This window comes from Enhydra lutris, unplaced genomic scaffold, assembly GCF_002288905.1.
Source record: "Enhydra lutris kenyoni isolate GAN:26980312 unplaced genomic scaffold, ASM228890v2 scaffoldscaffold1, whole genome shotgun sequence".
NCBI classification, from domain to species: Eukaryota; Metazoa; Chordata; class Mammalia; order Carnivora; family Mustelidae; genus Enhydra; species Enhydra lutris.
Genome location: NW_019154085.1, coordinates 63,516,421 through 63,533,237, shown reverse-complemented (window position 1 = coordinate 63,533,237; position 16,817 = coordinate 63,516,421). Strand labels below are relative to the sequence as shown.

The 16,817-nt window shown below is 37.3% G+C and overlaps 1 protein-coding gene across 1 annotated transcript in view; it reads left to right on the top strand.

The window, feature by feature from the left end:
* The first annotated feature begins 540 nt into the window (after positions 1 to 540).
* LOC111142282 (sodium voltage-gated channel alpha subunit 7) overlaps positions 541 to 16,817 on the top strand; it is an 80,759-nt gene continuing 64,482 nt past the window's right edge. Inside the window, exon 1 of the mRNA XM_022495337.1 lies at positions 541 to 621. The gene's annotated coding sequence lies outside the window, so the exon portion shown is untranslated. The remainder of the gene's footprint in view (positions 622 to 16,817) is intronic.

Genomic DNA, 16,817 nt, shown 5'->3' with positions numbered 1-16,817 from the left:
CTTGGGATGAGGGCGGGGGAGAGGGTGGAGTGGCTGGGAGATGGGAGGGTGGAGTGGGAAGGACGCAAAAACAGCATCTAGGCGGCAGGCGGGGCTCCACTGCGCATCTGGCCAGGAGTGGTCTCTGGGTCAGTGGCTGGGCAGCCACCCCAGAGACGCGTTTCTAGTGGGAATTCAGTGGGGCCCATTCACCGCCGAACCGTGGCGGCCTGTAGCATCAGCTGGTGAGGGCAGACACCAGCCTAGCAACACCGCCTAAGCAACCAGAACTCTTCGGAAAGCCGGAGGGATCTGGGAAGAAAAAGAAGCCCAGGAGGAGAAAAGGGCTCCAGGGAGTTCTGCTTCTCAGGGTTCCCTCAGGTACTGTTGGAGACCCGTCACGTGGTAGCAAGTAAGTGCCTTTTCTTGCTGTGTGCCCAGCCCCAGAATGGTGAGAGCCACCGTTTGCTGCCAGCCTTTCCCACCCACCCCCAGCCTGCCCCACCCCATACACACCCTTAAGGTCTTTAGCAGTAGATTTAAGATTCTGGACCTGAATTAAGAGAGCTACTGCAAAAGCAGCATTGGTCTGCGGATGTTTACTCTGCACTGTGCCTGTGGTCAGTTTTCTCATCCCACCAGGTAAGCTTCTGAAGTCACGATGCTTTACACTAAGAGCAGAATGTAGAGTTTCTAATTTCTGGAAACCCTGTATGGCAATGACTTTAAGGTTACATGACACAATGATAGAATATAGGGGATAAAAGCTTAGGCAGAATGGAGTATACTTTGAAGGAATCTTGTGTCTTATTTTAAATAAAAAAAAAAGAGGCATAGATATGATGGAAAATGGTGTGCCCAGTTTAAATGGCTGGGCATTTTGGTACTGTTTGGATCAACAGGTTTGTTTTTGTTTTTGTCTTGTTTAGCCTGTAAACTGCATACCTTCTGGAAGTTTTCTTCTAGCAGTGATGAGGTATTCATTGTGACTCTGGTTACATGTTGCCTCTATTACTTAGGATATTGGTCAAAGCAAGACAAATGATAAAAATATGTGGAATGACACACTGATATGCTCCCTTTATTAGTGGAAATGATGGAGTCAAATTTGGGTATTGGTCAGAAAATTCTCTTGAAATGAGAAGTTTGGGTGGTATTTTGTAGATACTTTTCTTCCTAGCTATTGTTCAGCAGAGTGGTTTATGGCAAAATAGAAGGAATCTGGGCCCTATAATAAACAGAGTCTTGTGCACCACCATACTTGCTATTTTCCAGCTCTAATTAAAGTTTCTAAAATCCAGCCACTAATTTTACAAATCAAGAAGATAAGTCCCATAAGTAATTTTTTAAGGTTACTTAGCTAATCAATGATGAGCTAAAAGTCCAATGAAGACTTGAGATTTAGAATGATAATTTTTTTTCATTTTTTAAAAATGAAATGAATCATTTAGCTTTTGATTAAGCTTTATTCTTCTTATTTGTAAATGACACATCAAAAGCTTACATATCCTGGTAAGGACTGAATAACACAGATTACATGAAGGGTTTTGTGAATGTAATATGTGTAACTGTTGCTTATATAAGGAATTATTTCATGTTTTTATCCACTTCACTATTCTAGTTCTCATTTCACATCTCTATAAAAACAAAAGGGGCTTTGACAGCCTCAGTATAATGCACTAAAGGAAAAGAAATTCAAATCCAGGTTCCGATCTCTTGGCATCTATACAGTTTAAAGTATATTCTAACCTGTGAGACTCCATCTTCACAAAATTGTGTGCCATGGTTAACAATTCATATTTAAATACTTTTGAATATTCTCAAAATAAGCTCTACCCTCTTCCTCTTTTTAGCTTTAAATTTTATTTTAGAGTTATGGTCTTACTTTCTTGGGACCTTAAGTATATTAGATATTGCTAAATTTATTTGGCCCATTAATTTATGTAGGAGAAGTGAAAGTTTATGTATACCATAGTCTACTCTTAACTGCTGGGATTCATTATAATCCTGGACTCAAGAAAGAGGTACTGTGAACCCCTTCTTTCCAATGATGTGTTTGAAAACAGTAGGAGAAAAACCTGAAATTGGATGTAAGTTCAAGAAAAGGGACTTATAGACCACTGATGACATAGGCCCCAAGACCTGCTGTTACTTATCAGTCTCCACTAAGGAGCAGAAGGTAGAGCCAAACACCTAGGAACTGGGCATTCTGTCTCATAGCCTCCTGTGGGAGAGGCTCTGGTAGGGTAGCTGATATACACTCCCACTAATTTTGCCCAGGCAAGATGAATATAGCTTTAAAGCACTCTGGGAATGAAACATCAGTGTTTTGCTCAATACCTTACTTAGGGAAGAAGTATCCTAATACTTCTCAGTCCTAGATCTCTGTACCACAATGGGGCTACTCAGAGACTGACTGAAAACCCTATACCTAGCATCATCGACCCTCTCTTGAAAGCTTATGGTGGGGGCATTAGTATAAAAACTTCATTTTGGGGACTCTGGTCCTACTATTTTCAGTAACCAGTATCAATTTGGTCAGCTGTTGGAGGATATCTGTAAGTGCCACCCATACTGACTAGCTATTAGCAATGTAGTCGTCCACTATCATATGAACTTGTACAGATCTCATTTTTCCCGGAGTTGGCCCCTTTCTCTTCTATTAGTGTGAGCTGAATAAGACCAGGCAAGTAAGTCGTCACCTCCGCAATGCTAAAGGAGGAAACCTTTAAGGCTGAGGAGAAAGTTTTCATTTGAGGGCTTCTAGGGATGTTTTTCAGCTGGTCTGTATCTCTTGGCCCAGCTGTGATCATGATTTCTGTAGATTTGTTCATTCATTGTTATTTATAAATCAGACTCACTCTAGTTATACTCCATGCCAGTGGGAGATCCCTCCTTCATCTGGCAAATAGTTATCCCTCGTATATACACAGTATTCTGGACTGAAGTGACTCAGCTTATTGCTAGCTGAGGATAACTACTCTGTGGACAGTTGTGGACACCACAATCATTGTGGTGGCAGGCAGGTGCCGGACTGACTATTTGAACATCAAACAAAAGGTTAACCAAAATGCTGAAGCTAGCACCCTCACCGACACCACCCCCACAACCCTGGCCAGAGAAATTATGACTTTAAAAGTCTGAGATTAGGACAGAGCATTTGGTTTTAAACTAGAACCAAAGGATGCTGATTTGGGGGCCACAGTACCTGGTTGAACATATGGGGCTGAGTGGAATATTTCTTCCCTTCTACTTCAAATGCCAGAGTGATGCAATTGATCCACCAGTCTTTAATTCTCTGAGTTCTCCCAGAGTTTGCAGGGTCCAAGCACCTGAATACAGGCTATAACTTTGGTTCTGGTCCATATCTAGTCTCACCCTAACATGTTTCAAAGTCGTTCTCCAATTTGAGAAGGAGTTGAATATCTATGTGTTTGGTTCTACATTTGAAAAACTAGAGTAGTTTTGGGGTGAGAGTAGATCCTGGAAATGCAGACCAACTCTTTCAGAGTGATCAGAAGCAGAGGCAAGTAGCTATTTCTAAGAGGCCTCCAGGATTCCAGTAAATGTGCCAGTTTTGGAATTTTTTAAAAAATTTTGTATTCCATAGATCTGATTGTATCTAAAAGGATATGCAAAAAGGCTTCAGGATTGATGATGGGTATAGAAGTTACATGTATAACAATCTCTCCTTTGTATTATTCTAGCAGGGGCAAAAATTCATTCCTCCTTCCTGAGTTCTTAAATGGACTCTGGCCAGGTTCTTCTGGTCAAGGGTCTGACTGACTAGGGTCACAAGAACAGTTAGTTCTGTAAAGATTCTGGCTTTTCCCCAATATGCTTGTTTTGGTGGGCTGGACAGGCACAGCTTGGAAGTTGTTATTGTATCCATAGAAATAAGGGAACCATGCTAGTGAACCATGAGGTTGCTATAGAGAAGTGGGCTTAGTTAAAAATGAGGCAGCTTTCCTTCATGTTCCTGGAAGCATTCCCTGCCTGCATTGGTGGTCATAATGGCTCCCTTCTGAGACTCCATCTTACACAGTGACTTACTGTCTTGCATCCACTCAGGGGCTTTCAAATATCCACTGAGCTTTCCATGGGCTAATTCTGGTAAGTATATTTGAGACCAGTTGTTAAGATTTTGTCACATGATACTTTTGTCCAGATTTCTTCTCTTCAGTATAAGTTGTACCACTCTGAATGTGTATGACCTGCACTCCTCCTCCCTGGCAAGAAGATACTTGTAAAGATCTCAGCTCCTGATTATTTTAATGAACCATTACTAGAATCCAAGTTTACTAAGTTGGCAGGGGAATTCAGTTTTCAGAAGGGATCTTTTTATTTAAGGGACAGTTGGACTTGTCTGTTGGGATTTTTGGTGGTACTCATTTATTTACAAGGGTGTTTTACTAGTTTTTTAATCCAGAGGAATTCCTGGATTATAATTCTTACAGAATATAATCAAAACAAAATGGCAATGCCTACGTATGTTTTTGAGAAAGTTACTTATTTACAATTTTCCTCTGCAGGATGATGTATTCTAGGAATACTTGGCTGAAATTGTCAGAATATATGAAATATATGAAAATGTCATATATAAATATATGGTAAATTATGTTCAAGTAGTATAGAAATATTAGCCAGAAGGTGACAAAATTCCCTGACAGTTTTTCCATCCCTCTCCATAGATGTAGCAACTTCCTTCCTTCCAGAGGGGCATCATTATGCATGAACTAGCATATTTAACACTATGTATGTAGTTCTTATAAAATACTTTAGTCATAGGTAAACAGTGCAACCCAATTTCAACATTAGGTTTTCACTAATTTACTTTGGGAATCTTTCCATATGAGCATAGACATATGTGTCTCATTTTTCAGTATTACTAAATAGCATTCCGTGATAGCAAGATTTTGAAATTTATGGTATCAGTTCCTTAGGGTAGACTATTTGATTATTTCTAGTCTTTGGAACTGAAAGTGTGGTGTGATTAACATCTTGGCAAACATACTTTCTCAAACTTCAACAAGAATATTTATAGGAGAACTTAATTGAGGGTCAATGAGTACATGCAACTTTAATTTAGAAACTATTTCCAAACAGAAAAAATAATGTGCTTATTTACCCTTCTAGCTGAACTGTGTGAGGGTGCCCGTTGCTTCCATATCAAGGTTGCATCCATTGAGAAGAGTTTCAGTGATGTGTTCTAGAACTTTGTGGTAAAAATGATTGACTATTTTAATCTTATCCATATATGTCAAAATTTCATGAGCTTCAGTCACCTTTCTTCATAGCTTTCTACTTCCTAAAAGACAGTGATATTATTTTTGTATCCTCCATAAGAAAAAAAATCAATGCCTCTCATATCATTTGAGTCCTAAATTCTGGAGAAAAAAAAGGGAGAGAGAGCTCTAAAGGAAAAGGCTCTACACCAGAGAATTTAGCTGTGAGTCATCACAGAATGTGGGAAAGATGAAATGTAAGCCATAATATATATAGGAATTGCATTTAAGTGGTCTCAATGAACAAAAATGTCAATCTAAATTGGTCACTTCACTAAAGCTGGTATGCTTCCTACATTCTCAACACTATAGATTCAGTTTAATGATCACATTAGCTCTGTGCATATAATACCTTCACTTATGCATATAATACCTTCCAGTCTCAAGTTAATTTGTTTATCAGCTTTGTCATTACTTTTTTTTAAGTTATCTGAATGTCATTGGTGCAATAAGCTTGATGCATTGTCCATGTCTGATAGAGAAAATACTTTGGAAACTAGGTGAGAAGTCTTTTTACCCTTATCTCCTATTCCACGTCCGAGTGAAATTGACATTTGGGGTATTATCCTTACTCTGTGGATCCACTGTCTTATTTTTATTTTTGTTTTATTTTTCTTAACTTATATTATCTTCCTATCTGATCTACACCCTTGTGAGCTACCATGAATCTTTTTAGTAAATACATTAGGAGAATAAATATATATTATCTGGTATACAGTGGAACATCTCATAATTCTCTTTGACAAAGCTTCTCTAGCTCATCCTAGGATCAACTCCAGCTTCCCAGAAAGCAGAGAGGTTGATTATTAAATGTTGTGGTTCCCATTCCCTGAAGTGGGAAGAAAGTAAAGGAGTTGAGTGTGCCCTGGGGCAGTCATTTCCTACATGTGGGGACTCTGTCTTCCCAGCCTGACTGCATTATTGGCAGGCTCTACTTTGGGAATCAAACTAAGGGATAGGGGAGGAGAGTGAGAGGAAAAACACTGACTTCTGGAATCATCTTTTTTTACCTGTCCTTCATTATCTCTAAGAAGATGCAGCTGTAGTTGCCAATACAGAATTCTATCCACATAGTCTCTTCCCTTGGAACTCAGCTAAAGAGATGGAGCATTGATTCTCTGCTTGGATGGCTGTGTCATTCGTCATCCCACTAAAGATGATTTTGAAAAGGAAAAAGAATGCTATTAATAATTAGTTCTCGGGGCACCTGGGTGGCTCAGTGGGTTAAGCCTCTGCCTTCGCCTTAGGTCATGATCTCAGAGTCCTGGGATTGAGCCCCACATCGGGCTCTCTGCTCAATGGGGACCCTGCTTCCCTCTCTCTCTCTACCTGTCTCTCTGCGTACTTGTGATCTCTCTCTCTGTCAAATAAATAAATAAAATATTTAAAAAAAATAATTAGTTCTCAACAATAGACATAAATCCAAACTGTCCTCCAAAACTGTGACTTTTGGCCATGCTACTTAAACATGAGATTAGATGTACTGGAAACAAGAGGAAGAGTAGAAGGAAAAAGATTCATTATCTTGGAAGGAACTGGAAGCAATAGGATAAGGTAGATGTCCCAGTTGCATTTCTTTGATTTTAAACATTAGAGCTATTTTGCACCAGGACCTCTGTGGCAAAATGGCAGCAACATCTGGTAAGATCATTGCCAACTAAACACGCAGAGAATGAGGACTGTTTTAGAGCTGAGGATTAAAAAAAAAAAAAAAAAAAAGTACCTAAAGAGGTGAAAAACACATGAGTCTTCTGGAGGAGTTATGTTCGTAAGCAGGTATTTGCCTTAGCAATTCTGGTATAGCTTCATCTCTCATAGTTAGGAGCTCAGACAAGAAAAAAACAATTCCCCAAAATGTAATGATGTCTCTGCTTTCTTTATAAATGTGGATGGATGAAGCCTGGCTATTAGCCAAAAGAATCTGTCTAGCAAGCTGCATTAGATTTGTCTCAAGAGGCCCAAGCTCAAGATATTCTGAAATTATCTGTGTGGCTTGGGCTGCTGCTTTCTAGATCTTCAATATTAGCACCAGGAGACTTCTAATAGGCAGTCAAGAGCTGGTATAATTCAAATCCACTGTGAAGAGGATTTTCTTTCCATACAGCTTTCAGTACCACCATCCTCTTACCTTCTCTGTACTCTCAGAGGCCCCAGGATTCACATCTAGTCAGCTGCCCACAGTATGCTACATTATTCAAGTCTTGTGCCCATCTCAAGTTAAGCCAGAGCCAAACTAGGTGCTAGAGGTCTATGATTGTCTTTATGTGACAACTGGCTCTGAACACTTCTATCTGGTCACAGATTTCGGGCAGTCTGTGGATCTCTGAGTTCAGTTCTACTACTCAAAGGTGGGCAAAAATGAAGGTTCAAGGAACTCTAACAGTGTCAGTGCAGATTAAGAGGATGCTTAGGGAGGTCAGCTTGTTGTGAATGTCCCCAAAAGCTCCAGGGAGAGTGCCAGTTTGGGTTTTTTCAAACAGAAACCGGGGTCAGGTCTTACAAATCAGAGGAGCCAGTTGCATCAGGTACTTCAGGATTGAAGGCAAATTGTAGAATCTGGTTGCCTGACAGAGGCCCTTTGCATTCTTCTGAGAAGAAACAAAGGGTACTTTTCTCTCAATTGTTGAACCCTAACATGGCCTCTGGTCAAAAATTTTTGGTCAAGGATCTGACAGATTGAGTTCACTATGAATACAATTCTTGGAAGATCCTGGCTCCTTTACAACTTGCTCATTTTGTTGGGGTAACAAGGGATAATTCAGAAATTCTAGAGGTCAATTTCACAAAGCAATAGAAATTTTGAGAACATCTGGAGAAATTTGGGATCAAGTGATTTGGAATGTTGGGTTAGACTCCCTTCACAGACTGATTGGTGGGTATCAAAACCTTCATTGTCTTGGGAGACTCGAGTAGGAATATTTAAGACAGAATCAACTTTACTTTTGTGTTCCTGGGCAACCTCACTTCCTATTGTCTTCATCACTTTTATGTATAGTGAAATTCCTTAGTGAGGCAGGAGACCCTCACTGAGATCCTGTTCCCAGTCAACTGCATCCACAGTGGTGGATGCAACTGCAACACAGTGGTGTTTCAACTGCCACAAAGTTTTCCTTCTGTTCACTGTTCTTCCTAAATTTGCAATCTGTACAAAAAGAGACTTTGCTATCTGACCCTGTTTACGGACTTCTAATTCTATTGGGTATATTGACTATGTCATTCTGAAGCTTAATGTCTTAGACTGCGCCTCTCCCAAGAAGAGAGACATTAATTGTTCTGATTATTGGAAATTTTGACATTTTGGAGATGATTTTAATTCCAGTCTTTGTTGCTCTTGAAGCTTAGTTTTCAGAGATGACCAAGATGACATGGTTCTTATTTGCTTACAAATCTGTCTCCCATTGTCCTTAAATTCACTGACTGTATGTTATTAATATTTCCAGCACTTCTGTCTGGCACAGTGCTTGGCACCTAGTAAGTATATATTCCACAATGATTGCTAAATAAATTATGTCAAAAGCAAACACCGTGGTTAAACTTACTGTCATAAATGACATATCAAGGGGCGCCTGGGTAGCTCAGTGGGTTAAAGCCTCTGCCTTCGGCTCAGGTCATGATCCCAGGGTCCTGGGATTGAGCCCCATGTTGGGCTCTCTGTTCAGCAGGGAGCCTGCTTCCCTTCCTCTCTCCCTGTCTGCCTCTCTGCCTACTTGTGATCTCTGTCTGTTAAATAAATAAATAAAATCTTTAAAATAAATAAATAAATAAATAAATAAATAAATTACATATCAAAATGTGAGTGTTGGGTCCATGGTCAAAGGAGCGAGACTGATACAATGCGAAGGTCAAGCAAAGCTTTATTTCGCACCAAGCATTGAGAATCAAACTGACCGGCCAGGGCCGTCTCTTGCAAAGAGGAGACCCCTCCCAGCCTCAAAGACTAACTTTTATAGAGTAAAGGCCATCTGGTTGAACCTGGCCACCAGGCGGCCAATTGAATTAGAATTCATCCTATAGTAGCTATTTGAACTAGCCTATCACTCTGGTCAGAATTGGGGCCCAAAAGGCAGGGCCCACATTCTTGGGTGGTTAGGGAGGTGCTTTCCTGATTGGATGCCTCCACCTGGCTTGACTCATCCTTGTATTCTGGGCTCTGTTACCTCCCCCTGACCTGACATGTCCTGGTATATGGGCTCTGTTATCAGGGGCTGGTCAGTCATATTTTACTGGTTTCCCAGCCTTGTTTCTAAGTAAGTTCCTCTGGGTGGGGGGGCGGGGGAGGGGGGCAGGGTCAATCTAAGTTTACTGCATAAACAACAAAATGGCTTGCTCTGGCTAAGTAGGCCCTTACAGTGAGAACCTTTTTTTAAAGAAAAATTGAAGCTCAATTTTCAAATATATCTAAAATTAAAATGTTAAATTATGGAACTATAATAAAAATGTGATTTTTATAATAAAAAATAAAAATAATTTAATAATTCATAATAAAATTACAAAATAATTATAATTATATACCATGTACATTATATTATATATAATATTTTATATATTATATTATAAGATCATAACAAAAATTTAAAAATATAATAAAAAAATTTAAAACTTAAAAATTTAAAAATCATAGTTCTTTCTGCAATGTAACCTATTCCAATAATCTGCTCCAAGGGGTCTGAGAGGGGTTAGGACAAGGGAACTAAGGAGGGATAAAAGGTAACAATCATGAAATCTGAAGCCACCAAAAGCCCAGAACTAAGATCCAAAGTGGGTCAGTACTAGATCAGACACACATATTGAGGAGCCTTGGCTAAAATTGACTGAACTCTGGGCAGAACATAATTACAGAGAATGTAAAGATCTGAGCCATAAAATCAAAAGTCATTTAAGTCAGGAAAGAGTAAACAATTCCAGGGCCGAGAAAAATAGTTGGCAGTAAACAAAGTGGTCACTAACTGGAGTGAAAAGATGGAAATACTCAAAGAATACAGAAATATGAATTATATAGTAAATGGAATGAAGCCTGAACCAGTTTTGTTGGAGACTGGCTATTTATGTTATGTTAAGTCTCTTCAGCCAGCTGCCTTCCAGTCAGTCTACCTACATAGAAATAGTTATACCATTGAGACATTAAGTCACTGGTTAATAACTGTGACACACTTTAGATTATTCTTATAATAAAAAGAAACAACATCAGCTTCTTCTACAGCTTAGTGGAATCTAGGAATCTTAAGGGACGTGTGTTCTGCCTTATTTATCCAAGAGTCAACCTTCATCAATCTCAATCCTTCCAGCTATATCTCAGGATAAGAAAACAACACTTCGGATAGGGAAGAGGGAGAAGTTTTAGAAGAGCCGGAACTTTAAAGTTTGGTTGATTTTTTTCCCCCCATTGGAAATCTTGGACTGCCAAGATTGCTGGAGGCAATTATTAGAAGAAGAAGCAGATAGAAGGAAGTATCTTGTAAGCAGAAGGAATAAAATCTAGAAGTCTGATGATAAAAGAGATATAAATAAGTAAAGCAGAAGAAAATGTAAAAAGCAGAACTTTTTGAGTTTTAAAAATTATTTAAGGATGTCACAGTACTGCTCAGTATTCCTCAGGGTGCCTGGGGGGCTCAGTTATATTAACTGTCTACCTTTGGCTCAGGTCATGATCCCAAGGTGCTGGGATCCACCCTCGGGTCATCGGGCTCCCTGCTCAGTGAGGAGCCTGCTTCTCCCTCTCCCTCTGCTGCTCCCCCTGCTTGTGTTCCCTCTCTCGCTGTCTCAATGTCAAACAAATAAAAATCTTAAAGAAAAAAAGGATGTCATAGTATTGCAGTTACTATAATTGAATATTATTACTTTGATTTATCAGTAAGAAATTAAATAAGGGGCACCTGGGTAGCAGTCAGTTAAGCAGTTGACTCCTGGTTTTAGCTCAGGTCATGATCTCAGAGTCATGAGATGCAGCTCGGATGCAGCTCTGTCTGCATCAAGCCCCGTGCTCAGTGCAGAGTCTACTTGAGACTCTGCCACACCTGCTAAAATAATTAAATCTTAAAAAAGAAAGAAATTAAATAACATTCTGCCTATTCTTTTTATAAATTCCATGAAATAATATAATAATTTCAATTAAAAAGGTGGTTAAACATAAAAATACCATGCTGTAAAGGATTAAAAATAGTAATAGCTAGTATTTATTGTGTAGTAACCAGCAGACACTGTTCTAGGTGCTTTATATTTATTAACTCTTTCAATGCTCACATTCCCTTTCTTATTCCCACTTCCTATTCATGTTTATGGTTGAGGAAACTGAGGAATGGAGAGGTTAAGTATTTTGCTCAAGGTCATAGTTAGAAAGTGTTAAAGCCCAGGTTTGAATCCAGATAATCTAGCTCTAGAACCAAACATTTTTCCAAATTTTTATTAATATTTTAAACTTACAGAAAAATTGACGGACCTGTGTAATGACGGACACTCAGAATCTAGAGTCTTCAATTGTCATTTTATAATATTTAACTTATCATTTATCTATCTATGCATTCCTCAAACCATCTGTCCATTCTTTATATTTCCATATTGCTTTTCAAAATAAGTTGCAAACACCAGCAGACCTCACAATAAACACTATATATAATTCATATATTTAAGTAGAATTCAGTATTTGTTTATAGACTTTTTTATTTTCTTATTTTTATTTATTTATTTGGGGGAGCAGGGGGAGACTAAGAATTTTAAGCAGGCTTCATGTTCAGCGCAGAGCCAATGCAGGGCTGAAACCACGACCTGAGCTGAAATCAAAAGTCGGACGCTTAATTGACTGAGCCATCCAGACACTCTGTTTATGGGCTTTTTAAAGGTAGAAAAAGTAAAATGCACAAACTTGAAGGGTATCGTTTGGCCAGTGTTCACCAACATGTATAGCCTTGTGCTCTGAAGTCCTAATAGGCTGTTGAACATCATTTTCACCCCAGAAAGTTCTATCATCCCTCCCACTCAATTCCTGTTCCACACCTAGAGATTAGTTTGTCTGTTCTAGCACTTCATATAAAGTGGATCGTATAGTTTGTGATACTTGCTGGAAGGCTTCTTTCACTCAGTATAATGTTTGTCTATCATTACTTCATTTGTTTTTATTGCTGGGATTGTGTTCTATTGTATAAGAGTCCACAGTTTTTATTTTTCTGTCTGTTCTCTTCATGGACAACTGGGCTGTCTCCTCTTTTGGGTAATTATACTTTATGTTTTTTATATTTTTCTACATATTTACCAAATCTCTTACTCTTCATTTCTTCTTGAAAATCTAAATTTCTAGCTAAAACATCTAAAAATATCTTTGTGTTCTTTCTTGGAAGATACTTTTACTTTATGTGGAATTCTAGATTTACCTTTTTTTTTCTTCCAACACTTTAAAGACATTATTACACGGTCTTCTGGTTTCTGTATTTTTGTGATGAGAAGCCAGTAATCATCTTATTATTGTTTCCTAACATATGCCACTTTTCTTTAAATGCTTTCAGTATTTTGAATGATATCTCTTATTTTTTATCCATGTAATTGTTTTGTGATTTATTTTTTATCCATGTGATTTAAAACACTAAAACACTTATTAATAGTGATACATAAAATCACTTGCTTTATAAACTTTTTAAAATCATAAATGTTAAATGATAGGTAGGTGCTTTTCAATGGACTGTCCTTAATATCATTCTATAAAGAATTTTACATTTACAAGGATAAATAATTTTTTGATATATAAATTTCAACTATTTATATATCTATAAAACTATATAACCATATTTGGTATATATATGCATAATAATATATATACATATATTTATGTATGTATATAAAATATACACGTAAGTATATAGTCTAATAATATATACATACATATATAGTCTAATTATCTTTATTAAGCTCCAGATCCAAATTCCTAATTAATATCTGAATTTTTGATTTTGGATAATTCAGATATACCTCAAACCCCAAAAATACAAAACATTACCTCATCTTTCCCTAATATAAACTGATACTTCTTTCATATTCCATATACTTTATATGGTATAGCAGTCAATCATATGATCCAGGTGTGTGTGTGTGTGTGTGTGTGTGTGTGTGTGTGTGAACATATTTTAGTAGACGCACCTGATATCATGATATCATGACTGCTTTATTCTTAGCTATCAAAATACTACTCTGAGCAATCTCATGAATAGGAATTGGTTTGAAGTATACCAATGAAGTAATTTTCTTTTTTTTAAATACATTTTTTTAAAATACATTCTCTTCTTTTTAAAAATACATTCTCTAGAGTTCTCTCTAGAGAACTGCTTTATTTATTTATTTATTCTTAAAGATTTTATCTATTTATTTGTTAGAGGGAGAGCACAAGAAGGGGGGAGCAACAGGCAAAGGGAGAAGCAGGCTCCCTGCTGAGAAAGGAGCCTGATGCGAGACTCATCCCAAGACCTGGGGATCATGGCCTGAGCTAAAGGCAGATGCTTAACTGGCTGAGCCACCCAGGCATCACCCAATGAAGTAAATTTCTATAACTCAATTTCTGTTACTCAAATTGCTGGGATAAAGTATGTACATTTTAATTTAGATAATTAGTTCTAGATTTCCTTCTAGAAAAGTTGTATTATTAACACTACCAAAAAAAAAAAAAGGTTTATTGGAGTGCTTATTTCCTCAAATGCTAGCCAGTAGTATGCTTCATTAAATTAGGACTTCCTTTTTAAATTATTATAAATTTGTTCATTTAAGTTTTCTTTTTATAACTTAGATGTTTAGATTTTTTTAAATTTATTTTTCATTTAAATCACCAAACATCTAAGTTTTATTTGGTTATTATGAATCTTGGAACACTAAAAAAAATAAAATTAAGGTGTTAAAAATAATTTAAAAACATTTTTAAAAAGGAATATATGGAACAAGGATAATGGACACTGCCCAATTCTGAACCTCTACATATATACTCCATAAATAATACAGGACAAAAAGAAAAACATAACTATACAAAACCCACACAATCGGCATTAACTAGAAAGCAGAAAATGACTGAACTTCAAAATGCTTGTTAAAAAGACCAGATTCATTTGCACACTCTTTCATGCTCCAAAAACTTTAGGGAAAATAAGTTCTAAATTTATTTAAAATGACTAACAGAGAAAATGCTCACCCTACTTGTGAAAATAATGGGGGGGGGAGCATTTTCCATGAGCTTCCTTGTGTCAGTTATTTAATAGCTTCTATTTTTCCATTCGTGTTTGAAGCAAACTATTTAGTTTTTATGTAGATTCTATATTATACTGATACTTCAAATTATGCTTAAGGACAGTAACAAAATCAGTCTGTGGAAAATAAAATCATGTGATAGATTAAAACTCAATTCTCAGTAATCTTAAATCTGGGTATCTGCAAAAGAAAATAGGGGGAGGGGGCATAGGCAAGGCAGTGTCCTAAGTCATAGCCAAGATCACAGCCAACAACTGGCAGAAGCAGTCCAGTGAGCATCATAATACCTCTGCTCAGATCACCAAAAGTATAGCACTGGTCACTGCTACTGCCTCTGTTGCTACTATTGCTTCCAAAACTGCTGAAAGTTTCCACTGAAGCTTCTTTCTCTCTTGAAAAAAAAAAAAAAAGGGATTCTCCACTGCCTCTCGTTTTGTGTCATTAAATCAAAATTAGAAATCTTGAGTTGATGCAGTTGGTTTGCTTGGAAAGGTCATGTTGTCACTCCTTAGACCCATGAGACCCTGGAAGATCGTTATCTACATTAGCTTTCCTTTCCACTTCTTTTGCAGGAGGACTCCTACCATGATTCATACAATGACAAATTTTCTAAATCAGTGTAGAAGATCGCCATGCCAAGCAGCAGCACCTCCTCCCCTCCAAATTAATGTCCACTATGCTAGCTCACCTTCAATTTTACAAAAACTTCCAAAATATTTGAGTTTGACAACATTTACAATAAAGAAAATTTCCAGGCAATTCCACATGACATCAGCCTGTCAGTTACTCAGTGAAACAGTTTACCCTAGTGGTTTTTGGATATCTCTAAGGTAGCTATACTGAGGTAGCAATTGTTTACACTTATCTGAAAATTTATAGCTTATAAACACTTTTGTGGTATAGTTTAAAGATACCCAAATTTAGATTTAGAAACACCTGAGTTAGCATCTCCCTTTACCACCTAACTAGCTATACAGTGATGGAGAAATCATGAAACTCATCAATCCCTGTTCCCTCACAGGGATAATATGTGAGAATATGAGATCATAGAATTAGACACCTCTAGTTCAGTGCCTCTCAAATGATAGTCACTCAGTAATTGTAACTATAATTAAAATTGCCATTATTGTTATGATAAATACTGGCCTAGGTTCAAATGTTTGAAATTTGTTTTAAGGAGAATATTTTTCAAAAGAATGCATCTCTTTTCCCTACACTGATGCTGCTGTATGCTCCTTTCAACTCATGTCCAAGAGAACTGGGGTTTGCACTCGAATCAACAATATAAACTATCAGTACAACTGGAACTTGTTAGAAGCCAAGTCTGAGGTGACTTTGATACAATTTTTGCCAAAAGCTTACTTTAGCTCTTCAGATTTTTAGAAAGGCATTCTAATAGACAGATTAACTATTAATCTTTCTATATTTTTCAGGCTTTCATATTATATTAAGATCATTCACTGGAAAGCATAGTGCCTGACCATATTTTATAAATTCCCCACAGAAATGCTTTCACTGAATTATGAGGTAATGATCAATAATTTAAAGTCTGCACTCAGCCATCTAAAAGTCGGATGCAAGCCAGTTCCATTTGATAATGCTTGCTTTTCTTTGTCATACCATAGAAGAGAATGCCCACTCTCCATTCATTCACCTAGTCAACAACCCAGAGTGGTTTCATTCAGCATCAAAATCATTACTAGAGATGACTTCTGGGTTAACTGACTGGATTGGGAGAGAGAATTAGCACTGGCAAAATCAGTACTATGGCCCAGGATTTCGGTATATGGTCTGGTTTCATATTTGTGACCTTGTGAGATACATAAGGGATTCCAAAGTTTACATATGAAGGAAGTATGACAATCTATGTTATCAAGGTCTTGTAGCTAGTAGGTGACATATTAAGGAATCAAAGATTATTTTGCTATGTAGGAGGTGATAACAGGAAAAGAATATTATATTTGGACAATGTAATAAGAAGACTGGCTTGCAGGGGCACCTGGCTGGCTCAGTTAGTGGAGCATGTGGCTCTTGATCTTGGGGTCGTGAGTTTGAGCCCCACATTGGGTGTAGAGATTATTTTAATAAATAAGCTTAAAAAAAAAAAGACTGGCTTGCAAATTTAATTTTGAGGTTTCGATGGAAAGTGTTCAAAAATATTTGCAGTAATAACAGCATCTTTGCAATAAGTTTGAACCTCCCTTTGTATTTACTTTTAAGGACAATATTCTTTACATATATAAGCTTAATAATATTTGTTAGCTGTTATAGTGGATCCTAAAAATATAAGATATAAGAGGTACCTTTATTGTAATTTGAAAAGAAAAAAGACGCTTT